Source organism: Peromyscus eremicus, chromosome 20 (genome assembly GCF_949786415.1).
Source record: "Peromyscus eremicus chromosome 20, PerEre_H2_v1, whole genome shotgun sequence".
In the NCBI taxonomy this organism is placed as follows: domain Eukaryota; kingdom Metazoa; phylum Chordata; class Mammalia; order Rodentia; family Cricetidae; genus Peromyscus; species Peromyscus eremicus.
In genome coordinates this window covers 28,792,289-28,817,332 of record NC_081436.1, presented here as the reverse complement: position 1 = coordinate 28,817,332, position 25,044 = coordinate 28,792,289, and the positions used below count along the sequence as shown (strand labels likewise).

General features: G+C 55.9%; 1 protein-coding gene across 2 annotated transcripts in view; it reads left to right on the top strand.

The window, feature by feature from the left end:
• The first annotated feature begins 3,379 nt into the window (after window positions 1-3,379).
• Ptp4a3 (protein tyrosine phosphatase 4A3) overlaps window positions 3,380-25,044 on the top strand; it is a 33,617-nt gene continuing 11,952 nt past the window's right edge. The window contains exon 1 of one of the 2 annotated variants that reach the window (XM_059247857.1): window positions 3,380-3,445. The gene's annotated coding sequence lies outside the window, so the exon portion shown is untranslated. Of the gene's footprint in view, window positions 3,446-22,368; window positions 22,432-25,044 lie in introns of those variants that run through there. The other variant, XM_059247858.1, reaches the window with a different exon arrangement.

Sequence of the window (25,044 nt, the reverse complement as noted above, 5' to 3'; positions counted from 1 at the left end):
GACTATATCTCAGAGGCTGACTCCTAGTCCAGGCAGCCACAGATGATCCACCGAACCCCTGGCTGGCTATCTGCTTATCATGGGACCCCAGGACAGAACTGGTCTGTTTGGCTGCAGACCTCCAGCTTACAACAATTTGGCTATTTCTTTTCTTTCTTTCTTTTTTTTTTTTTCATTTTTGGAGACAAGGTTTCTCTGTGTAGCTTTGTGCCTTTTCCTGGGACTCACTTGGTAGCCCAGGCTGGCCTTGAACTCTCAGAGATCCGCCTGGCTCTGCCTCCCGAGCGCTGGGATCAAAGGCGTGCGTCACCACCGCCCGGCCAATTTGGCGATTTCTGACTACTTGGATGCTGTTTATTTGCCGTCGTGAATAGTCACCGCACAACTAAGCCACAGATAACCGTGCACCGTCACGGCGGTAGCACAGCTAGACAACAGGAGACCCAGGAGTGGGCCAGACAAGCACCATCTCTACAATTCTTCTTTCATGCTGCCCCAAGGCCTAGCTTCCCTCCAGCTGTCTCTGTTTCTTGTCAGGGACACCGGACACCGCCGCTCGCGTCTGTCCCCTTCACAGCAGAGCCTGGGGTGGGATTTGGCTTCAGATGAGTTATCTAGGGGGCTCTGAAGTGAGGGAGCTGACACACTGGTGTGCTCCTGAAGGTTCACTGGTTATAAAACATCAGAGCACATGGTCCAGATACCCCAGGGCAGCAGGACAAGATGCTGGAGTGTGTTTCTAAGGGCTTCCTTGCTGGTGGGGGTGGACCTGTGGTCACTCCTCTGCAATTCAGGGCTCAATGCCGTCAGAGGTGGGTGATAGGGTCTGTCAGTGAGGGAAGGGCTGTGCTTTCCCGGAATGGCCACAGCCACCCAGGCAAATCAAGATGTGAGGTGGTCCAGAGCCTGGCCCCATGGTGGCTTCTCATTCTGTTTGGATGCTCTCCGCATCCCCCTTTTCACCACAAGATCTTTGTCTTTTTGCTCATGACTGTCCTCAGGAAGGATCCTTATAATGGATTTACATTGAAAGGGTGTGTCTTGGGCAGGCAAAACCAAGTAAGTACGGCCAAAGCTCTCTTGTGCCGTCTTCTCCGTGACCCTTGGATTATAACTGTTACTACTACTCTCTCTACGAATGGGGAAAATGAGCCAAGTCAGAGGTTATATCATGCAGCCCAGGGAGGAGGCTCAAAAGTCACTTCCATCACATCGGCCTACCTCCACATCCTATGGCTACCTCAGCATTTCCCCAGCCAGGGCCCCTCCTTTATAGCCCTGTTGACCTGGGGCCAGGCCTGGTGGCTGGAGGTGGCTTCCGGGAAATCCACTTAGCATTGACCTCATCCCTGTCCTCTGAACTAATCTGCTGAGCCTGTTGCCCCTGACAGCAGGCCGCTCCGGATCCTCTTGACCAGACAGGTCTAAGGCAGAGGGACAGGATGCTTTCGGTTGGGGGGGGGGGCTATGTCTACATCTGCAGCTCCTGCATGAACTGCTCTCAGCCTGGAATGTGGGTAGCATCTGACTTAGCCTCCACCTTCCCCTTGCCCAACCCTCATCTCACCATTCCCTGTATAGAATAAGACAGCGTGAGGCCAGGCAGTGGTGGGGCACGCCTTTAGTACTAGCACTCCAGAGGCAGGAGCAGGCTGATCTCTGTGAGTTCAAGGCCAACCTGGTCTACAGAGCGAGTTCCAAGACAGGCTCCAAAGCTACACAGAGAAACCCTGTCTCAAAAAATAAAAACAAACAAACAAAAAGCCTGAGATCCCCTTTCCCACAGGAAACCTTGAGATTCTATCCACCCCACCCCATGCCCTAGCACCTCCAAGTCCACTAGTAGCAAGTGGCAGGTACTGGCTAGCTAGGACCAGGTTTGACTCTCCACTCTGTATCCCCTGAGCTTCTGCCAGGGAATCTATAAACCAGGGCAGCTGAGCTTCCTCCACAGGAGGAGGTGAACTTTGGGAACTCTGGCTTTGAGCACGTGGTCTGGCATATGCAAGTGTTTGAAGTACGGGCTGGAATCCATCAGGTTGGTGTCTCCTTCCTGGCCACTAGCTGCCAGGACTGGGTGAGATGGGAACTCTAGGCTTCCAGAGGCCGAATGGAAGGCAAATCCATCATCCCCAGCAGAAGTCCTGGGACAAAATGCCTGAGGCTTTAGGTAGGAGAGGAAGGAGAGAGTACAGGAAAAGTAAAGAGGAGGGTGCTGTACCGGTGAGGGTAAGTCAAACAGTTTTAAAAATCAGCAACTTGCTGGGCGGTGGCAGCTCATACCTTTAATCCCAGCAGAGGCAGATGGATTTCTATGAGTTTGAGGCCAGCCTGGTCTACAGAGTCAGTTGCAGGACAGCCAAGGCTACACAGAGAAACCCCGTCTTGAAAAAAACAAAAATAAAAACAAAACACCTAGCAACTCAAAGACACACAGTCCCATGAGGAGATGGTCTGTGAGCTGCTGAAACAGGTACTGAATTCACAGAAGAGCTGGGAGCATGGCCTTTCTCCTAGGACCTCAGACGGGGATATGCCCCATTTGCCTTCACAGCTCCGTGGATCTTTGATGAAATACACCACATAGAGATCACCTTGAGATGTGAAGGCAACTGATCTGTTTGGGGAAGAGCTTTTGGAGAGAGTGAGGTGACAGCAGCTAAGGACAAGGTGGTCCCTGTCCTTCACCAGTGTTATGGTGTCCTTGCAGGATGTTGCACCGAGAGTCCCCACTTTACCTTTCTGGTGTCTCTCCTGCCACCGAGGAAGAGTGGATGAATGGACGTCTTTGGTGCAGGGAGAACAACAATCTGGAAGCATGATTGGCTAGATTGGTGCTGGCATTGGCACAGGGGCACAGGTCTGGGTGGGTGTGGGTAACACTTGGAAGGGCGCATCTTGAAGGTTCCATAGGGTGGGCAGGACATTTAGCACAGAGGCAGGGGACAATCAGGGCAAAGGGGCTAGTCTCCCAGCTAGTTCTCGGAGGCGCCCCATCTCCAGAATCCGCTTAGCACAAGGGGTCTCAAACTCGATCATAGGTCCCGAAGCTTGATGGCTGTTGCCTGCTGGCCCGTGCACCAGCCAACTTTTCCTTGGGCGAGGGACTTTGCTTTACGAGACCTATGGGAAAGCAGAGGGCTCTAGAAGTTCCGAGGAGCCTCTCTGGCCTGGGTTGCCTCGGTATCAGGGTACGCGCAGTGAACCCGGTAGGTCCCTAGTGGGTCTCCCCAGGCCTGGTGGAGGCGCGCGCGCCTGTGACAGCGTGCACAGGGGCGCTCCCATTGGGCCGTGCCCCCACGTGACCCGGTGCGCGCCCCGAGACGGCGACGCCGAGGCCGCGTCCCCGCGCGCGCACGTCCTGACGGCGCCGAGGCCGCGCCCCTGTGCGCGCGCGCGTGCCGAGCCCTCCGCGTCGTGCCGGCGCCGGCGCCCGGACCGCCAGGTCAGTCTCCACCGCGCCGCTCGGGCGGGGGCGCGCAGGGGGCCGTCGGCGGGGGCGCCGCCTCGGGGCCGCGCCGGCGGGAGCGCGCGCCGGCCTGTGTGCTTGCTCCCGGCGGGGGCCGCACCCCGCTGCCGCCCCTGCATGAACCCGGCTGGTGGCTGCCACGTGCAGGGCTGGAGCCGCAGGGAGGCCAGGCGTGGGGATGTAGCCAGCTGTTTCCTCGGTGTGTCGCCCAGACTTGCATGAGTGGAAGGGGGTGACTCTGCTCCTATATCTAGGGGTGCAAGAGATTCCCCCAACATCTGCCCGGTTTTCATCTTTCCCAAGGTCCCTATCCAGGATTGGGCTCCCCTTCGTTTCCTTCTTTGCATAGGGGCATAGGACTACATAACCTTCTCTGCCTCCCTCGTGGATGTCAGTGGGTCACCCTTGGAAGCTGGGCACCAGGTCTTGGGTCCCTAGGGAACCGAATCCTGATTCAGGCATGCTGGGCCAGGCCAGGTGGGACAGGGCCTCATTATCCATGGGTGCTGCAGCAGGAGCAGGGGTGCTGCTGCAGCCTGTCCGGGTGCAACCGGGTTAAGCAGGTGACTCCTGATGGATGCGAGGTCTCCTGGCAGGGAGCCTGCAAGCATGGACTGGGTGGCATGCTTAGCCCCAAGGCAGGTAGAGTGACCATCCTTCTGACCCTGTCCTTGAGGGGCAGAGTGGGTTCCAGGCCGGTTGTCACAGTGTGCTGTGTCCCCTGAGTAAGTGGTGCACCTCTCTTAGGCTGCATGCTCTGGAAGAAACTTTCTAGGGTGCTGAGGTCAGTGTAGTGTGGACTCCTTTGATGGTGCCGACTAGGTGGAAGTCATTGCATTGCACACAGTTCCTGTGGCCTCCAATCTCTCCCACAAGATTATTTACCGGGGTTCCCAGATGACGCAGGCACTGGAGAAGTGGACTCAGGTGTCACCTGGAAGACTGTGGGCCTTCTCAGAGCCTTGTCCTTCTACCTGGTGGGCTTCAATGAGGATAGTGTGGACAACATGTGGATCCTGTGGCTTGCACTGAGGCAGGCCTTGGGAGCCTCTTCCGCCTGCCCCTGCACTCTTACAGTGAATGGGAGGCTGCTCCTGATGACATGGGAATGTTCCTAAATGTCCCCACAAGAAGGAACTGGCCACCCCAAGATGTTTATTAGGCCTCCTCTCTTGGTCAGGCTAGGTGCTTGACTTGGAGGTGCTGGTGGGAGGCCTAGGACCCTGGTGGCTGATGGACAGGGCTGAAGTAAGTAGTTTGGACAGATGGTCATTAGTAGATGTTGAAACAGGAGCCCACCAGGACCTCTTCCCCACCAACTGGGGAGGACTTTCCCCTGTGTCTTTTGCCACAGGGCTTGGCTGAGGGTGGCCAGCCTGTGTGGTTGGTATGGCAGAGGGTCTCTTCCTCAGACCCGCAGGCAGCCTGAATGGCGGTGGGGCTGGAAATGACAGGAGGACCTCTGGCCAGGGGAAGCTGGCACTCCCTGACTCAGACTCTTGGCTCGTTCCTGGGTTGTGAGTGCTGCCAAGTTGCCTGCCTGACCTCACTGCCGTGGTGTTGGGATACAGTGCACAGAGCTGGCCTCGGGTGGCACAAGCCTCCTGATGCCCAGGGGTGATGGTGATGCACTAGGAAGGTACAGTCGTGTCCCGTGGGCGTCTGTCCAGGGACAGAGCCGGGAGCCGCTGGGAGTGGAGCTGGCAAGCAGTGATTATTTCCCCACGCCTCCGGCCTGGCCTTGCTTCCGAAGAGCTGAACCTAATAGCTGTGATGGGATGGTGTGCCGTGGTTCTCACGATGCTGCACTGGGCTGCACTTCTCACCTGTTGCTTGTGAGGTCACCTCTACAAGAAGCTATCCCAGCCCGCCCACTCCACCCTAGCCACCTTTACTGTTCTGCTTCTCTGGTCCCTGTACATTCCCCGCCCACAGTGGCTTCTATAGCGTCTACATGTGTAGCTGTGTGAGGCTGAGCCCAGCCCAGAGCTGGCTTCTTAATTGCTTTCTTTTCTTTTCTTTTCTTTTCTTTTCTTTTCTTTTCTTTTCTTTTCTTTTCTTTTCTTTTTTTAAGACAAAGTTTCTCTGTGTAGCCCTGGCTGTCCTGGATCTCACTCTGTAGATCAGGCTAGCCTTGAACTCATAGAGGTCCGCCTGCCTCTGCCTCTTGAGTGCTGGGACTGAAGGCGCGTGCCACCACTGCTTGGCTTGACTTCCTAGTTTCTGACTGATCTAGACCCGAAGTTTTGGCTCCTGTTAAACTTGGGTGGCAATATGTATTCGCTGGGAAGATGGGTACAAGGATCAATCACTAGGTGCCACTCAGCACCTCCTCTGGGATCAAGAGGAGGTCTTGCATTTGGGACCGGGCTGTGGTGTGGTGTGGTACTCTGGTGGGTCTTTACAGACCTGGGGTGCAGTGGACTGGGCTGGTCCTCTGGGCTGGTCTTAGGTTGGCAGCGTACATGTAAAGAGCCTGCCCTGTATCCTTCAATTGGACAGGCTGGCCCTGCCCGGGGTGGGCCATCCTGGGGCCACCAACAATGCGGTCCCCAGCTATGTTATTACCACAGTGAATAGGGTAATGAAGCACAATTGAGGGTCTGAGGGAGAGAATGGGGCTGTGGGGTTCTGCAGGCTCCATAGGCATTCACCTGGTAGAGGTTGTGTGTCTCCCATCAAGGGGTGCCTCAGGCTAGCATGCCAAAACCTCACCATAATTCTTTTGAGCCGGGCCAAGGCTGTCAGGCTAGGGACAGTTCAGACAAGGAGCAGGCTGCTAGCCTAGTGAAGGTGGTGGCCTGGAGGGGTCTCTGATGTCACTGTAATGACAGAACTGAGACTCTCTAGCTCTGTTGGCCACCTGGTGTTCATGTGGCATGGAGCTCTCAGTCTGGGAGCATTAACGCTCAGGTTTTTGTTTTTCCAGAACCCTTGAAAGGGACACTGGGGTACAGTGTGTGTATGCAGTCATCTTCCCTGGGAAGCTCCACCCTTCCCTGAAGTTCAGAGCACATGGGCTCTCCGATGCCCACCTGCCTGTCTCCCACAAGAGGCCCTGGTGCCTCACAGATGTCTGTCCCAGATGTGGAGTCTGCTAGAAGAGTCGGAATGATGCTGTGTGGTCTTTACTGCAGACCACACAGGATCCTGGCTCCGCTGCTGTAGATCCCTTCTGCCCTGCCCAGAGCAAGCAGACTAGCCTGGTGTGGAAGCTCAGGTCCCTGTCACTGCATGGCCAGGTGCCGGGGAAGGTGCCAGTAAAGGTGGGGGCTCTTTAGTAGTGTCTGGTGACAGTAGTAGTGACCACAAGGCCCTTTGGACATGTTTTCTCCATGCTTTTACCCAGGTTGTGGGGTTATTATCCTGTCCTACAGCTCTGTAGGACCTGGAAATATAGGAATGTGTCTGGGGCATCCTGCTGGTTGAGCAGGGATTTGGACATTGCCATCTAGGGCTAGAGACCAGGCCTACCACTGAGATACTATGCTGCTTTCTGGGGATGGGTTAGCGGAAGGGCATGAGTTCTCGTTGTCTCGTTGGGGGACCTCAGGAACGGGCAGTTGAATTCCCAGAAGGCAGCCTGGTTCGCCTTGTCCATGGACTTAGCTGAGTGTGAGTGCCCACAGTGTGGCTGTCCCTGATGTGCTGGTGCACCTGTGTGGAGGGTAAAGGCCAGCAGGGTTGGGAGGTGGTGGGGCAGGTGACCGTAGCTTGGCTGGACCAGTTTGGGCCTGAACTTCGGTGTCTCTTCACTTACATGTTACAGCGACTGTTCAGCTGATGGGTTGAGCCAGGGGCCTGACACTTGTCTCGAGACTACTGAGGATCCACTGAACACAGCTAGGGAGACAGGTGTTTACTGGATGAGGCTGGTGCCCAGCAGGGGGCTGCCTGTGAGCTCTGACTTTCCCACTCTAGTGAGCCATCTAGTACAGGATCATTCCTGCCACGTTCCCCCCAGGTCAGCATGAATATCTTGGGCCACTGTCATGGGGGGGGGTGGGGAGGCAGACATGATAGCCTGTTTTACAAAGCAGTGGGAAAATAGCTTCTGCGATTACGTTAGCCAGAGTGTATGGAATGCCTACAGGGTGTTGGGCTCTTTATGACACCGTCCTGGGTAATGCCTGCCACAGAAGGACCCATCATCCTTCACCTGCTGCAGAGCCTGAGGTGTGGCTCAGCAAGGCTGTTACATCCTGAGGTTAAATGGCTCCTGGTAGCGATGGCTTTTGGATCCCACGACCTAGATCTCTGGGGGGATAGAGCTGGAGGGTGTTGGTGTGGGTGAAGTGAGGCTTGGGAAGGGCGTTTAGAAAGGGGGATCCTACCTCCAGGCCTGAGCATCACAGTGGGGTAACCCACCCAGTCTTTCTAGACTGCTGTTTGCCCTTCTAAAGGAAGTGTCCTTTGGGGGTGCTACAGTGAGGCTTTGCTGTCCTCTGCCACTGGGACCAGAAGGTGTCTAGGAAAATATATTCCAGAAATCAGCCCTGAGTTAGACATGGCTCCTTCTGCTGCCCTGCTCTTTGTCCCGACTCTGCTCAGTTCCCACCTTTGTTACCTGCTCCTCCTGGGCCTGTGTAGTCCACGCAGATTAGGGAGAGAGGGAGGAGGCCTGCCTGGACACGCTGGGCTGGAGCCCCTGGACAGGGCCAGGTTGAGGCACAGGCCGAGACTACTGGGTCCTAGCAGGTACAAGGGGCTGAATGGGCCAGTGATCAGGGTCTGGAAGGTGGGTGAGGGTCCAGGTTCCCTAGTGGGTGGCCTTCAGGTGAGGATCAGCTTACGGGTCCCTGTTCTTGTGCTGACGATCCAAGGCTGGACCAGATCCATGGCTGGCTGTGGATCAGAAGCATCCCTGATTGATCGTATGGTTTGAGGCACATACCCCCAGAGGCCTAACATCCCCCCCACAGGTGGTGTCAGGTGGGAGGTTGGTTTTCCTGGACCTCAGAGTACTATGTTTCCATTCCTCAGTTTCTCCTTGGAATCAATGGTGGACAGCAAGAGCTACAGAGTGCCCTAGAATAGCGCTGGTGGGCTGGAGCCTGATCTGTGGGCAGCGGATTTCTTTAGGCCCTTGGGAGCAAGGGAGCTGGAAGAAGGTTCAAATGGATGGAGGGCTGATAAGCTGGCACAGGTCTGACTAGGAAATCGGGGTCAGGGTACTACAGGTCTAGCTGACCAGGCTGCCTCAGTCTCCTTGTCTTCAGGCCTAAGTAGCATGAGAGATGATCACTTTAGTAAGTCCACCTGAAGGCCACCCACTAGGGAACCTGGACCCTCACCCACCTTCCAGACCCTGATCACTGGCCCATTCAGCCCCCTGTACCTGCTAGGACCCAGTAGTCTCTGCCTGTGCCTCAACTTGGCCCTGTCCAGGGGCTCCAGCCCAGCGTGTCTAGGCAGGCCTCCTCCCTCTCTCCTTAGTCTGCGTGGACTACACAGGCCCTGGAAGACCTAGAAGGCTCCTGTTGGGCCTCAGTTTCTCCTCTGTCGTGTCTTGTGGACCTTCTTTCCCAGCGTCTCTATCTCTTTCTTCTGGGATCTGTGGAAGCCTGTGGAAGCCTGTTCCCAAGGCCCTGGGTTTACCAGACACACTCCAAGCCAGGGCTGGCCCCGAAGAGGAGGTAGGCTAACTGTAGCAGGCAGGCCTGCCTGTCCTATCCCCTTCCCATGGGACCAGGGCTCTCACTGCACTCTGCCTGAGCCTTCCTGTGGCTCAGAATTCCCAGAAGAAGTTCAGCTGTGTTTGGAGGATCCCCTGCCCCACCCTGGATCAAGGCCTCCTGCCCCAGCCATCATGGCTTCTGCAGTGGCTCACAGTGTCACTTACTGGTCCCCGCTGCCTATGCCCCAGAGACGATGCTTCTACTTTCTGGCAGCCCTCTCTGGCAATGCCCACTGGCCCTGAAACTCTGCCAAGGCAAGCAGTTCCCTCTAATCTCCCAGTCAGGGCAGCAATGAGGCCCCTCCTCCAGGGTCAGCTTTCCTTTGGCTGGCTGCCCAGAGGCCCAACATGTGCTGGGAATTGCTGCGCAGAGCTTAGAGGTGCCTAGGACTCCCAGTTGTCTCTCCCCGGTGACGTCCCTGCCCCCTCCGCTGGCCTTGGGGAACCTAGGCATGGCCCTGAATATACTGACCTTGGATGGATCTTGGCCCGCCCTGCCCTTGCTGGCCTCAGTTTTCATATTTGCAGATAGGAGCTCAGAGTGGAACACAGGCCCCCGTCGTAGACTGGTGGCACGTCAGTACAAAGCTGTCCTGGGTGGCTGTTTCCTGGCTACCTGACCTGAGCAGCTAGCTGGGTCTGCAACTGAACTGGATGGTCTGCAGGCAGGCACGCCCCTGCTCTTAGGCCTGTGACCTGTGGAGGTGCTGTCCGCGGGTGCTGCAATTTCCCTTTCTGTCAGGTGGTGCTCTTGGGGCTGGTGTGGACCAGCAGTGGCTCCAGAACTCACACACAGAAGAGGGTGACCGGTAAAGCCCATTCACTGGTCAGGTTGTAGATTTGGGCACGTTTGTTGTGAACAGCCTAGGGAAGAGCTTCCTTGGATGCTGGCCTTCCATTTAATGCTCAGCTCTACAGGAACAGGATGCCAGCATTGCACTTGGACTTTCCCATGGCCTTGACCGTGGGCCTCTAGTCCCTGGGTCTAGAAGGATTGTTGTTTATTGCCTGCTTCCCTAAACCCCCCCCCCCCAACTCCATTTATAATGGATGTCCTGGTCAGCTAGGGACGTGCGTTTGGGCACTGTGTGAATCTTTTAGTCCCATCTGCTGGCCCTGAGCCCACATCACTCCATTGCCACTGTCTTGGCTGCTTATGGAGGATGAGGATACAGGCTACTGCCTTGGCCTTGCTCTGCCTCCCCAGGTCTCCGGGAAGCTGGCCTGGTCTGCATTGGCTTCATGGGGATAGAAGAGTAGAGAGGAGTGGTCCTGTCCTAGAGGGACCCACACACACTGAGCAGGATTACAAGAGACAGTAATCACCTTCTTGGAGCATGTGGCTCTATGACCTAGAGGTTGTGTGGCAGGAAGGGTATTCCCCCTTGCCAGGTAGCCAGGTGGGCTTCCGGGAGGTGGTGGTATCATGGTATGGAGGGAGGGGCTAGTGGGGTGCAGCCCACATCACTTGGACAGGTCTTGGCTAAGCCCTTTGGGTTGGTGGTGGGCGCTAGTCCAGGGCACCTCTTTGGTTTGTTTGTTTTCGAGACAGGGTTTCTCCGTGTCGTTTTGGTGCCTGTCCTGGATCTCGCTCTGTAGACCAGGCTGGCCTCAAACTCACAAAGATCCGCTTGCCTCCGCCTCCGGAGAGCTGGGATTAAAGGCGTGCACCACCACCGCCTGGCCCAGGGCACCTCTTTCATCCTCAAGATAACCTGGGGGTGGCTGCTCTTACCACCCCGCTCCCCTCCACCGCGTTTTCTCAGGCAGGAAGCTGCCATCTGTGGCTGGCCTCCTGCAGGTGGCAGAGTTGGGAAGCGGCAGTGTAAAGCGGAAGGCAGGCTGTTGGGATTCCCTTGCAGAGCGGTCTGACCCAGCTCTTGGTCCCTTTGTTTATGCTGAGAGGGGAGCCTCCAGGTGTGTGTGGGAGGAACCCGGCACCGCTGTGGCTCCTGTTCGTTCTGTCAGTGATGGGGGGTGCGATTAGCTCATTGGAGGCCCTGCTGCTGGTCTCTGCTGTCATTTGACGGTCAGGCCCTGGGTTTCCTTCCCTGTCAGGAGGTGTGAAGCCTCTGTTTGGGGACATTGGGAGGCCCCCGCTGATGCGAGGCTGACCTCCTTCCTTCCCTGCTTCTCTGTCTCCTCCCACTAGCCCAAGTTCCCACGACTACCCAGTTGCAGGAAGCCATCTGGAGGGCTTATTTACCCTCCCCCAGACTCCCTGGCAGGAAGTCACCGGAAGGGCTGTCCCCAGGGGCCCCTGCAGGCCTGTGAGGACAGCCAGTGGCTTGGGGGGTCTGTGCTGTGGAGTCCCCTGGTAGAGCAAGTGGGGGCAGGGCAGGGAGCCAGGAGAACAGAGCTAGGCAGGGCTGGGAGCTGGGTGTTCGAGCTGGAGTGGGGTTGAGCCAGTGATCCAGGGGCAATCTGTCTGTCCCTTCTCCACCCACCCCTCCCCCACCCAGAGAAGGCCCAATAGCCCCTGCTCCCGAGACTTACAGGACACAGGCAAAAGCCACTTGAGCTCCAGCCCAGGGTGGTCTGTGTGTGATGTGTGTGGGGTCTTGAGAACTGGTGGGGAATCTTAACATTGCGTAGACCACCAGGTGGAGGCTACATGGCGGGGGTGGGGGGTGGGGGTGGGGCGTGGGGGTAAGGGGGGTGTAGGAGTGATGTAGGGGCCCCCGGAGCCGAAGAGAGCTTACAGGAAGAGGATGTGGCCTTGGGAGTGTAGGGGCCCCTGGGAGTGAAAAGTTGACTTCTCAGACACAGGGCTGGGGGTAGAGGAAAGAGAAGTAGACAGATCTGGAGGCACAAATGGTACCAGTCCTGGTGGTTTGGGTCCTGCAGATCCCTTTAGCCCCTTCCCCAGGCCTCCCAGAACTCCCTATCAGCTCATTAGCCTGGCTGTTTAGGGCCCGGGCTTCTGCCTTAGAGGCCATGGGTGTCCAGATGCCCTGGCATTTGTAGCCGCTCCACTGTCCAGTAGCTAGCCTAAGTGTGACTGACAGGGTCTGGGGACTGTTCCCACGGACACTGCCAGCTGGGCCTGCCCTGCCCCAGAAGGGACCTTGAACCCTGTGGGACCTGTGGCCTGGGTTCTTGGCAGCCATGTGCCTGTCCTGGCTTCCCTCCGGCCTTGGGGAGTTGGGTGGACCCTGGGGGTCACACATCCCTACCCCAGCCAGCTATGAGGAGGTCAAGGTACAGCCTCCCCATCCTCAGTTTCTCCCCTCCCCTTCCTCCCCTCTCAGTTTGGGAGGCTGTGGCTTTAAGACCCTGTCCAAAGTCCTAGATGTACCGGGATTTCCCAGACAAGTAGCCTCCGAGACTGTCCTGTGCTGAAGGAAGTGAACGTGAGAACTTGGAGACTGGGCCAGTCTGGGTGGGAATAGAGGACACAATGGTGGCCATTGACTGTCCCAGGAGGGCCACTGGCAGGTCCAAAGCATCTGTGGTGTACATTGGGGACACGCTGTCCTGTGATCCAGTCTCACACAGCCCTGGGCTGAGAGTACCCCACCTCAGAGACCATGGCAAGACTGGACAAGGATCGGCTGTCTCCGTGAGGCCAGACAGACTAAGAGTGGGGTCAACCCTGGCTCAGCCCATTCATCTTGCCTTCCCACGAGATACTAAGTGAATCTGAGATGGGAGTGGGAGTCCCAGGAGAATGGGCTGGAGTATTTAAACCACAGCCAACCCCAAGTGTGGCCAAGAAGCATGGGCACCAAGCACAGTGGACTAGGTGTTAGCTCTGGGCTGAGAGTCTGGAGCCCAGGGCAAGGCTGACCTCACCTTGTCCCAGCCTGGTTGTGATGCTGTGACGCTTTCCCGGTATACCTTACTGATACCACAGGTTAGGGGATCTTCCCTTCACTTCTCCCTTGGATTGCCAAGAAGAGGGTCTTCCGGGGGAACAGAGTTAGGCCAGTTTGGGGGTCCTAGGCATGTGTGCAAGGCTAGAAGACAATGCTGAGAAAATCCACAGGGTATACCATGTAATCCTTATGAGCATGGCAGTAGAAGGATGGGTCCTGGTCCTCAAGGGTTCTAGGGACAGCAATGGAGAACAGCACGCCATACAGGGCAAGGAGGACTGCAGAGTGTGTGTGGTTCCTGTCCCGTAGTAGCATCTCAGCAGGTCTGTGACCAGTGTGCTTCCTAAAGGGTCCCGGAGACATTGTCCAGGAAGTCTTTGCCAGGGTGGGGCTGCATCCTTTGGGACCCTGGTGGGTCTCCAGAGGGAGGCAGCCACAGGATGGGCAGGCACAGAAGCCCACCTGCCCCATGACCTTCACCTCCCCTTTGTCATGTAGGAAACACTATATAAGGGTTAGTGTTGATTGCCCACCAATGCCATCCCCCACTGACTAGACACCGCTAAAGCGTCACCGGGCAGTCATAGAAAAGGCCAGGAACCCCCTTCTCTAAGCTTTAGGGCTAGCACCAGCTGTAGGCTCACAGCCCAAGTAGGGAAGAACAGGCCTCGGGCAGTTAGGGAAGGAGGAGTGCCTAGGAAACCTGTACAGTCCCCGCTGCCGCCCAAGTCTGATGTTGCAGTCTTGCGTTGGTGCCCGGGTTCTGCCAGCTGCATGCACACCCGGGTTTGATCGGCCCTGTGCACTCGGCTTCCTTACTTTGTGTTTTTTTTTTTTTTTTTTTTTTTTTTTTTCTTTTTTTTTTTTTTTCTTGGCATGTTCTGTCTTCTGGCGGGACTGTGGGTAGTCTTGGTGAGGGCATCCTTTGGGGTCCCGAGTGGTAACTTTTGATGGTCCCTGTCTTTGTTTCAAGGCTCCGGAGTTGGGAGGTTTGGTGGGAAGGGACAAGCCCGCCAGCACTCCTTTCCTACGTTACTGGCCACAAGGTCCTGGCCAGGTCTGGTGTACTGGGTGGTAGTCCTCGTCCTGCTTAGACTGCACTGGAGCACTTTCTGTGTAACTATTGAACACCTACTGGGTGCAACGTTCAGAATCAGGTAGACAACACTCAGTGGGGCTGTCGCTCAGCGAGGAGACGGACTGACAGACAGGCAAGAGCGATGATCATAGGTCAGGTAATGTTGATGGACGGACGTTCGCCCAAGAGTCCACAGACCTGAGGCTCAAGTGTTGAGGAGGAGATGTGGAGAAGTGGAGAGGGTCACTGGGCCGCGAGGCCAGTGCAAAGGCTTGGAGACAGTCCTGTGCTTGGCAGTTTGCAGACGCAGCCGGGAAGGCGGGTGCAAAAGAGGAGAACTGTGTGATCAGAGGGCAGAGGGCAGAGGTCAGTCCCGGGTTCTAGGGCATCCCTTCTGGGTTGGGAGGGCAGCTGGAGGACTGAGCAGAGGAGGTCATGGACTGACTGAGGTGTGCTGGGGAAGATGGAAGGCCTAGGATCCACAGATGGGGCTGCCAGACTTCAGGTTGCCCTGCCGCAGGAGGGCTGGCCCTCAGGCAGATGGCTTAGCATCTCACCTGTCCCCCTTCCCAGGCTGCTCCACTGTCTGGAGCTGTGTCCTCATCTTGTGCCTGACCAACAGTCCCAGATGGAGTCCAGAGGACTGTTGGTGCCCATGGTGACTCTGAGAGCTGAGTGGTGGCCCACGCTTGACGTTCACTGTAGATGCTCTCTTACGTATCTCACAGAGGCCCCTCGCGGGTGCCTTTGCTCCTTCTGGGTCCTCCCCATGGACACCTACCCTTCACTCTTCTGATCGCAAAAGTGTGGATGGCGCATCTCTCGTTGTCCTGTTGGAGTGCATCTAACAGTCCCCCAATGAGCCGATCCTGGAGATACCTACCCTGCTACACAGGTGGGTAGACTCCGTGAAGGTCTCTGTGAGTTGACAGTGACTGGCACATGTGGTGATGACCGCCGAGCCTCTCCCCCCTTCCCTCCCTCCCCCAACCCAGCGCGTGGGGTCCTTCAGCCAGAGATGCTCAGCTGCCAAACTCCCCCAGGAACCAGCACTGTCTGCTACTGGTTCTGTCCAAATGAGCTCATTAACCAGCCCTGGGGCTTGCTTTCCTTATCCAAGTGTGTTGCAGCTTTTTCAAATGCTTAGACAAACATTTCCTGTCCTCAGGGGAGAGAGCTGGGCTCTTCTGAAGTCCCCATTGCCCAAAGCCAACCAGGACCTCCCGCTTTGCCTTCTCTCAGTTTAGCCTGTTCCTCTTCCATGGCAGCAGCCTGCACCTTGCCTTGCACGCAGCCACAGTTCCACCAGACCTAGGAAAGGGGCTGATCGGGTGCCGGGTGCTCCCCCAGGTGTGGACGGGATTCTGTCATCCTGTCCCTGTTGCCATGACCCACTTCCCTGCTCGGACTTAGTTAGTCCGAGGCTTCCTGGCCCCTCTCAGGGTGTCTGTCACAGTGCTCCTGGATCCCAGCATCTCACAGAACACATGGGGGCATGTTCCACCTCCCCTACCCCTGCAACGTTCAGCACTTGTCCCCGACTTGGCCTCAAAATGATCTAAATGCCCCTCAGCTGAGGGCTCGATAAAACATGGTGTGTTCCTGCCGTGGAATGTTATTCAACTAATAAGAGGAGTGAAGCACTGGCGTGCTAGAAGAGAGAGATCTCTGAAGACGTCTTTGTGTGGGAAAGATGCCCGAGTGCTAGGATTAAAAGCAAAATTCCCCTTAAATTTTTAGTTAAATTTATTTCTTCAATCATTGATTGGTTAATTGATTAAAACTTGCAGGAGTTGTTTTCCTCCTCCCACCATGTGGAGCCCAGGGATTGAACTCAGGTTATCAGGTTTTGCAGCAAAGCACCTTTATCTGCTGAGCCATCTTGCTGACACCCCTCTCCCCCCCAACCCCACCCCGCACCCAATGCCGGCGTTACAGGTGTGTCCACCATACTTGGCTGCAGTTTCTATAGTGATGAAGGTATTCTGTAATTGGGGAAAGGTGATGACTGCCTAACACCGTGAATGTACTAACAACCATGGCACCGCACACTTTCTGTATTATATGTGTGTAGGTATGTGCGTGCGTGCGTGCATGCGTGAGTGCATGAGTGCGTGCGTGCGTGCGTGCGTGCGTGCGTGCGTGCGTGTGTGTGTGTGTGTGTGTGTGTGTGTGTGTGTGTGTGTAGGCCAGAGGGATCAGCCTTGGGTGTAGTTAGTGTTTCAGAAGGCATCCACCTTGTTTTCAGAGGCAGGGTCTCTCCTTGGCCTGGAGCTCATCAATTAGGCTAGGCTGGCTGGACCTAGCATCTGCCTCTCCCAGTCTTCCAAGTGCTAGGAAACCGAACACAGGCCGCCACACTTCTCACTGGATTGAACTCAGGTCTTGTTGCTTGTGTGGCAAGCACTTTCCAGATTGAACCATCTTCCAGGCCATCATCACCATCATCATCATCATCACCATCAAAATCACCACCACCATCATCATCATCACCACCACCATCATCATCACCACCATCATCATCATCATCACCACCACCATCATCATCACCACTATCAAATCATCATCATCATCACCACCATCATCACCACCACCATCATCATCATCATCATCATCAACAGCATCTTGATGTCTTGGACAGCATCATGGAATAGGTTGATTTGAAACTTATTGTATAGCCCAGATTTGCCTCACACTCATGAAAATCCTCCTGCCTCAGCTTCCCAACTGCTGAGATTACAGATGCTCATCACTGTGCCTGGCACACGGTACCTGGAGGGAGGCTATCCACTCTCAAATGGTTAGCATGAGTCAGGTGTGGTGGTGCATGCCTGGAATCCCAGCACTTGTGAGCTGGAGGGAGGAGAGATTCAAGGTCAGCCTCAGATACATAGGGAGCTCCAGGACAGCCTGTGTTAGCAAGACTTGCCTCAAACAAACAAAAATAATAAAATGTGGTGGCGAATTTCACGTTACCGGATTTTATCGGAAAGGAGACATTGAAAATAGCCTTGCCTAGGAGCTCTCTGGAGCATGTCTTCTGGGGTTTATGAAAGGACTGAGGTGCCCTTGACTTTGCCTAGTGCTTGTGATAGGCCTCAGATAGCAAAGGTTTGGTGCTAGGGACTGGGGTGCTGGGCCAAGGCTGCTGCTCTCCTGCCTGAGGAGCTCGGAGTGAACATAGTGGGGATCCTGGAACCATGAGGGGGACCTGTTCTTTGCCCTTGTGGCCAGTGCAGGTACTTGCTTCTGTATGTCTGCCCTGTGGGTCCCCAGAGTCTAGCCATGACAAGAGCAGCTAGGGCTCTTGTCCCTGGCTCCTGGTCCCCAAGGGCCAACAATGTTGCCTCTACAAGTCTTTGCCTGGCTTTGCCCTGGATCCTGGGCAGAGCCTGGCTGACAAGTGAGTGGTCCAGCCACAGTGATACCAAATAGAGCCAAAGTCCCAGCTTACCCTGAGAGCCGTTCTCGGGCCACCAGGTCCTTCCTGCTCTATGGTCCTGGGCTGGGAGCCCCCTCAGTGCGTGGCTCCCTATCTGCCTCAAACCTGGTGTTGGTGACTCCGACCCTCTCCTGCTGGGACCCATAGGAGAGAGGGCAGACCAGAGGATGTGGGTGCTTCACCAAATGCCCGAAGGTCCCTCCCAGCAAACCCAGCCTGCACTTGGTCCCCAGCTACTGGGAGGAGTTTCCCTTTAATCCTGGGACCTGGGAAGGTGTGTATGTAGGCCACATAGGCTGTCTGGGTCCAGTATGCTCAGTGTTCACATCCACCTCCCAGGACTTGCTGAATCACCTACTCTTTCTATGTGTGTGGGAAGTTGGCCCTACTGGCTTGGGTAGGGTGACCAGGCAGTGGCGGGGGCACCAGTGAGCCATGGCTGGTGCCTTTTTGCTGGGTGTCAAATGTGGGGTAAAGAGTGACCTAGTCTGATGTTGCTGCAGTGGGTGGGCCTCTATGTCATTCCACCATACTTAAATCGGTGTCAGACACACTCTGGAACGCCTATTGGCTGTCTATCCCTTGAGGTCTCCATGTCCAGAATGGGGTCTGAGAAGTCCTGCAGGGAAGAAGTTACTTAGACTGTTTCCTGAAGAACCCAGGAGGAGTACCAACCTGAGTGTGGGTCCTCAGCCCTAGTAGGCACCTGGCCTAGAGTCAAAGCTCCAGGGACTCAACTCCCAGGGCTCTGGGAAAGGGCATGGGGTGTTTCTTAGATCCTGGACACTGAAGGCATCTCCATCAGGGGCAGGCTTCTAGAACATCCATCTCACAGATGAGCAAACAGAGCACAGAGAGGTAGAGGATGCCACTCAGTGTCACACAGTTCACACAAGGAAGGGATAGGTAGCAGGGAACCAGCAGAGGTCCAAACTGGTGATTCCTCTGTGACGAGTTGGTTCTGCAGCCAGAAGTCCGAGGCTAGGCAAGGGTGTGAGGCAGCCTTCAGAGTTAAGTCCCCTCATCTGCCACCCCAGGGAGCTTGCTTGCTTTGAACTTGAGCTAAATGCTGTAAGGTGGGGCTAGAGGATGAGTGTCAAGTCCTTCTGAGTTGCCTCAGTTTCCCCAAGTGTCATATGATGTCACAGGGGCTGGCCAGGCTACAGGGAGGGAAAGTATTTGGGGGATAAGTAGGGCCCAGCAGAGGCTGTACATTCAGGGGCCAGCACGGGCTCTGCCAGGGTGTGGCCTTCAGGAGTGTGGCTTGTGTGCACATATGTTGGGTGATGCTTGTGCCTGGTGGCACCAGTCTCCTGTTGTGAGCTCAGATTCACAGCAGCTGGGGACAACCAGCAGCGCCCCATGATGTGGTCGCTTCATTGTCTCAGGGAGGAACCCTGCTGCCTTGACACCCATGTGCCTGGCATAGGCTTGGTCTGCGTGGTGGCCTGTGAAGCCAGCGGGCGAATGTGAGACCAACAAACTGATGTTCTGAGGTCTTGTGGACAGGGAGGCCTGAGGGAGTGAGCCCCCCCACACTCTCTTGGCTCATCAAGGATCTGTGGTGACCAGGTCTTTTCCACCTGTGTCCTGGGGCTCTTGCTTAGCTGGGCCTCTGCTGTCCCTTACACACTCACCCTTTGGGGGTGTCAGGGCCATGTCTTACCACCAGGCTAGCCCAGAAATAGCCGTGACCTCTGTGGCCAGCCTGGCAGTGCTGGAGCCCGGAGGCCTACGTGCACCAGGCCAAGTCGTCTCACCGTGAAGGCCAGCTATTTTAGACATGGCCTCTTGAGGCCAGGGCAGAGCTCTTTCCCGCGGCTCCTTGGGCCCCCTTTGACGTGCATCCCAGGGCCTTGGCATGCAGCCCTGGCTCCCGACGTGATCTCCAGCACCACCCGCCCCCTCCTGCCCGTCTGGCCCCAGAGCCCTGGGCTCTGGGTGAGACTGAGGAGGAATCCCATGAAGCAGATTTTGGGTGAGGGATGGACTGTCTGAGCCTGCCGTGCATTAGTGGGCTTGGCTACTCTAAGGAGAAAAGGTATAGGAAGTGGTACTCTAGGCTGGCTCTGTGTGTGCCTCAGTTTCTTCATCCAGAAAATGGGGTGATGAGCGCCTTCCAGGACTCTTCTGAGATTTGTTTTGGTGTGGTATATATGACCACCATACAGAGAGGCGTTGGGTTTCTCTCATCTTATGGTCTTGATAATGGGCCCAGAGAGGAGCCAGCATGGGGTGGATAGAGCTGAGCTGGTCACTGGTTAATGCAGCTTTGAACCATGAACCACTCAGACCCTTGAGTTCCCACTGGGCTGCAGTCTCTTACTCTGTGGCTTGGGTGTACATATTTGTTGCCTGCCAGGGACTTCTGCTGTGCTTCCTGTAGCAGTGACCTTAGACTTTATCCTGTCATCCTGGAGGGCCACAGCTTCCTGGGTAGCCCACTGATGGGTCCTGCTTTAGAAGGCCAGGCTAGCTTAGCTTCCTGCTTCCCAGGTGGCTGCGTGGAGGTGGAGGTGGAGATTGGATTTCCCCCTACCCGAGAGCAAAATTCTTCATCTGTCAGTGGGGATGCTGAACGGGTGAGAAGCTGTTTTCAGTGTTGGGGTTGGACATGAGGGAAGGGCCACATGGCCAGCTGGCTGCTGGCTGTATGCTGATGGTCCTGGGATTTTTGACCCCCAGACGAGGGTCCCAAGAAGGAGCTGTAGCTTGTTCCTTGTGGAGAGGGGCTGTGGCCTGTGGCTTGGCACCTTGCAGGCAGGTAACTTCTGCAGCATTGGCGCACCTTGCACCTACCTATATCATGTGCCTTTTTGCTGCTGTGACAACTTTACAAGGTATAGGTTTGTGTCTCACTTGGAGGTGGGCCCAATTCCACAGTCATCCTGGACGTGCAGGTGGTCTCAGTGCCTGGTGGGCATCAGGCAGTGGCTGTGTTGGACACTTAGTGTGGGTTTCCATGTCTGCTTGGGACCTCTGACTCCCATAGATGGGACTTCTCTGGTAGCCAACAAGACTAAAAAGAGATATCCTTGGGCCAGGGACCCACTCAGCTCTTGTCCCCAGCTAGGGGTTGTGCCTGTTGAAATCCACTGCACTTGGGCTGGAGAGATGGCTCAGTGATTAAGAGCATTGGCTGCTCTTCCTGAGGACCTGGGTTCAATTCCCAGCACCCACATGGCAGCTCACACCTGCTTGCAACTCCAGTTCCAGGGGATCTGACACCCTCACACAGACATATTTGTAGGCAAAACACCAATGCACATAAAATAAAAATAAACATTGAAAAAAATTAAAAAATAATCCACTGGATGGTACCTTGTGTTCTTGGTGGGGGCTTTTTGTGAGAGTGGGGCTGTTAGCACCATCCCTCAGGGACTGTTAGCACCAAGTGAGTCCAAGAAAGTCTGTGCCCTTTGGGATGCTGTGCCCACTCATTGGCACTAGTCTTTGGAGGCCTTGCAGCTTGGGTGGCACTATGCCAGGAGTTGGCACCAGCCTGGATGATTCCAAGGAGGGAAATGCCAAGACTGAAGAAGTGATTCTTATGCTGAGGCTGTGGTGGGCCTTCAAGCCTGGCTCCTCCCACTGGGATCCTGGACCTGCAGAGTTCCTGTCTCAGTACCCGGTACCCCAGAATCAGGCTTATGGCAGCCAGCATCCCATTAGAAGAACCCTAGACTGCCCCGATAGGGCCGTGTTGGGGTTCCAGGGCTGCAGAACTGGGTTGGGTTCCCACCTGCCCTCACGGCCTGTCCCATGTGTGAATGCAGGTAATTGTCATGCATGAGTGGACTGGGAATCTGTGTGTGTAGATGGCACAGTGGACCCCTCTGAGTCCGGTGTTCCATGCAGAACTGAGCCAGGCTGCCCCAGGGAGAGGTACAAGCCTTCAGTGGGCTCCACCAGTGGACCTGGACTGCAGCAAAGGTGACCTTATATCTTGGTGTGAGGCTCCTGGCCCTGTGGGGGCAGGCAGAGTGGAAGACGAGCTGTTGGCTGATGGAAGGAGAATGTGGTAGGCTCCGCACACCCCTGGAGACTGGTGGGTCCAGCTACTGCAGGATACAGGGTTCATTCTCCTGGCACAGGCATCTGGTTGATCATCACTCCCCCCCCAGAACATGCCTGTGCGTGTCCCGTGTGTACAGGTCCTTGCGTGTGCACATCCCTGCGTGGAGGCATGTGTGTATATACCTGTATATACATGTGTCTGTGTATGCAGGCGTGTGGTACATCGCTGCATGGAACATGTCTCTGTGTGTGCATGTCCATTTGTGGAAGTGTGTGTACCGCTTTCCTTACATTACCATGGTTGGAACAGCATCCTGGTTGGGGAGGGGCAAGTGCCTGGTCTTGAGAGGCAGGAGCAGCCCCTCCCTTGTTTATGGAGTTCCCACTTCCTGGAGAATGAATGGGGAGTAGGGGTTAGCGCTGAGTAGGAGGGAGCATGGATGAGCTCCTGGGCTGGTCTTGGGTAGGCTGGGTGTACAGGCCTGATCCACTTTCCCCTCCCACTTCCTACTAGAGGAAATGTGGACCCCAGGAGGAACTGATGGGACATAGGTCCCAAGGCCAAACCTAGGCTGCTGCCTGCTGGGGATATCTGCCCAGTGGTTTGGGTATGGGGCTGCTCACTTGGAGGGTAAACTGAGACTCTATTTCTGGCCTGCACCAGGCAGGCCACCTACCTCACTGGGCCATGATGACCTGCCATCTACCCTCCCATGCCTCTGCTATCACAGGTCCCCAGAGGACTGCCCGCGCCTCCCTCCCCTCCCCCGCTCAGCAGGGAGAACTGTGCCAGGCTGTGATCCTGGACTCTATGTCCCTACCCTGTTTGGGCTTCCCCTGAGCTGAATCTTAGTGCTGCCATATCAGGGCTCCTGCCTCCACCCCTGACATGCCTGGAGGCGATGTGATAAAGCTAGCTGCCACTGAAGGGTAAGCTCTGAGGACCCAGGTCATGAGTGTTACTAGCCCTGAGTGGGGTGGGTCCTTGGTGGAGGCCAGCAGGGTAGAAGAGCAGACCCCAGAGGGACTTCCTAGGGCAAGTGGGGGAAGGGTGTCACCCTTGTGGCCAGGGTGGCATCTTCTTCCTGCAGGACCCAAGTTCTGCCTTCCTCCCAGCCCTCTTGTCTATTGTAGGGTACATGGCCCTTCCCACTGTGGTACCCACTGTGGCTTCAGTGTAGACTGATCCCTGTGTCTCCTGTTACTTGCATGCTAGCCACACCATCAGAAAGTGGGTTAGGACCATGGTAGGTGGCGATGTGGTGGCATAGCCCTGGTGATGCACAGCCTTGGGCACCCTCCCGAACCTGCAGCACAGAAGAACCAGTGAGGTCCAGAGCCTTCCCCACCCCATCCCAGTCAGCCATGGCCTCTGTCTGACTGTATGGCTGTGGGTCCTCTGTCAGTAGCAGATGTCACCCTTAATTCCCACTACTGACATGTGATAGCTTGGCTTGTCATCTGTTATCATTTGGGGCCTTAAGGGCCCTGTGAGGTTCTGAAGAGTCACTTCTTCTCATGCTGGTCATAGCTATGTACAAAATGGTAGTCTCGGGGCTCCGAGGGGGTGGCTGGAGAGGCTCTGACAGGTGTCTGGAGGTGCCATGGGTAACTGGGGTGGAATGGGCTTCCTGCCATTTCTGTTGGTTGCCCAGTGGGCCTTGTGGGTGTGCAGCTTCTGAGTCTGTGCAGTTCACACACTGGGGGACGGGGAGCAAGCCTGGGCTAGGACAAGGCAAGCAGGATGCAGGGGAGCCCTGCTCCTTTTTGTCTGTCTGTCTGGAACCCTCAGCCTTGGATCTCAGGTGGGACTGGTGTGTAGATTGGGGGAAACACATGGGACAAACTGTGAACTGCCGGACAAGTAGACACGGGTGTGACACGGCTGCTGTAGGAGGATGTGGTTGGCCCCGACCCTGGGAACCGAGTCTGCCAGAACGCTGCCTTCCCAATTCCTCCTTTTTATGGTGACTTTGTCCAGCCCATGTTTTCCTGTGCTGTAACTCCCTGCCTAGTGTCTCATGCTTTCTGCAAACCCCATCCCTGTGATTGCTGGAAGTCAATTATGGCATTTGCTTCTCCATAACCCAGGGCAACCATGGGGCCTGGGGCCCAGAAGTGCTTGGGACACTGAGAGTGATTGATGGCTTCCTGAAGACTGAGGCCCTGGCCCTGGGGGTGTCTGAGGCATTCTAGGGGAGGGAACAGGGTACCTGGAGGTATGAATCCCATGCCCCTTCATCCTTCCACTGAAGGCCAGTAAGTTTTGTGGGCTCTTGGAGTTGTGGGAGGTGTGTGAGCTGTGGCAGGTGGGAGCCACCGTTTGATCTGGCAGTTTAAGTCACATTTTGAGGACAGCTGTGGGTGGCTTGTTTGGCAGATGAGCTAATATGTGCTGTAGGTGAGACACCCAGCTGCCCTTCCAGATGGACACACATGTCTGCTACCAACACCTTCTTTCTTGTGGAGGAGTCCCTAATGGAGTAGGGAGGCCTGTGGACACCTGGGAGGTCCCTTAAGTCTTCTCGGTGGTCAGGGGCAGAAACCATGGCTGTTGTCCTTTGATGCAGCTGGGTCTCCAGGCAGTTCTGAGCCTCCCTGGGAGTGCTGGGATGTTGTGAGGTAGGGGCCAGATGACCAAGTTGAAGGCGTGTGGCCTTGGGGGACATCCAGGTCCAAGTGGTCCTCTGCTTCCTGGATGTCGGGAGAAGTGGGAGAGGAGGCAGAGCTGTGTTCTGGGCGTGGGTGCGGCCTGGAGCTTGCTGGTTTCTGGTGACCCTGGAAAGTTGCTGTCTTCATCCTGCTTTATAGTTCAGGAAACTGAGTCACCGAATTCCTGCTAGGGGTTACTCTGTCAGAGAGTAACCTGATGACAGGCGCAGGAAGAAAAGAGCCAGGAGCCATGGCTCCAGGGCAGGGGTGGGAGGAGGGAGGGGGAGCATTGGTGGGAAGAACTGCAGAGGGGAAGGTAGGGCGAGCTGGTCCAAGGTGCTTCAGCTATGAGCAGATAGCCCTGGGAAAGCACCACCCCACTCTGTATGTGGCAGCCTGGGAAACTGAGGCACCCTGAGTCGGTAGTGATGCCTGGCAGCTCAACTGTTCTCTCCCCATCTTCCCTGTGTCCATCCCGCTCAGCCCTGTGACTGGCACCAGGGTGCTAAGCATGCTTGTCACACTGATTGAGTGAATGAATGAATGAATGAATGAATGAATGAATGAATGAATACCCAGTTCCCCTGGCTCCTGGGAAAGAGTCCCAGGGTCTGTATTAGTGTAAGGGAGGTCACAGACTGTAAAAAGGCAGAAAGACATGTGGCTCACATGGGCTGAGCTCTTGGGAAGTGATGGGGAGGAAAGGGGTCCCCGGTCAGCCATGACTGTCTGAGGTGCCTCCTGGGAGGCAGGTCCACTTGGATGCCCTCAGAGAACACAGAGCTGAGGGTGGACCGTGGGGGGCCAGAGGTCCCAAGTTTCGAGACCTCCGGTGCCTGGTGGACTTCATGCATGATTTCCTGGGCTCAGGTAACCAGGTAGTTACTGTGT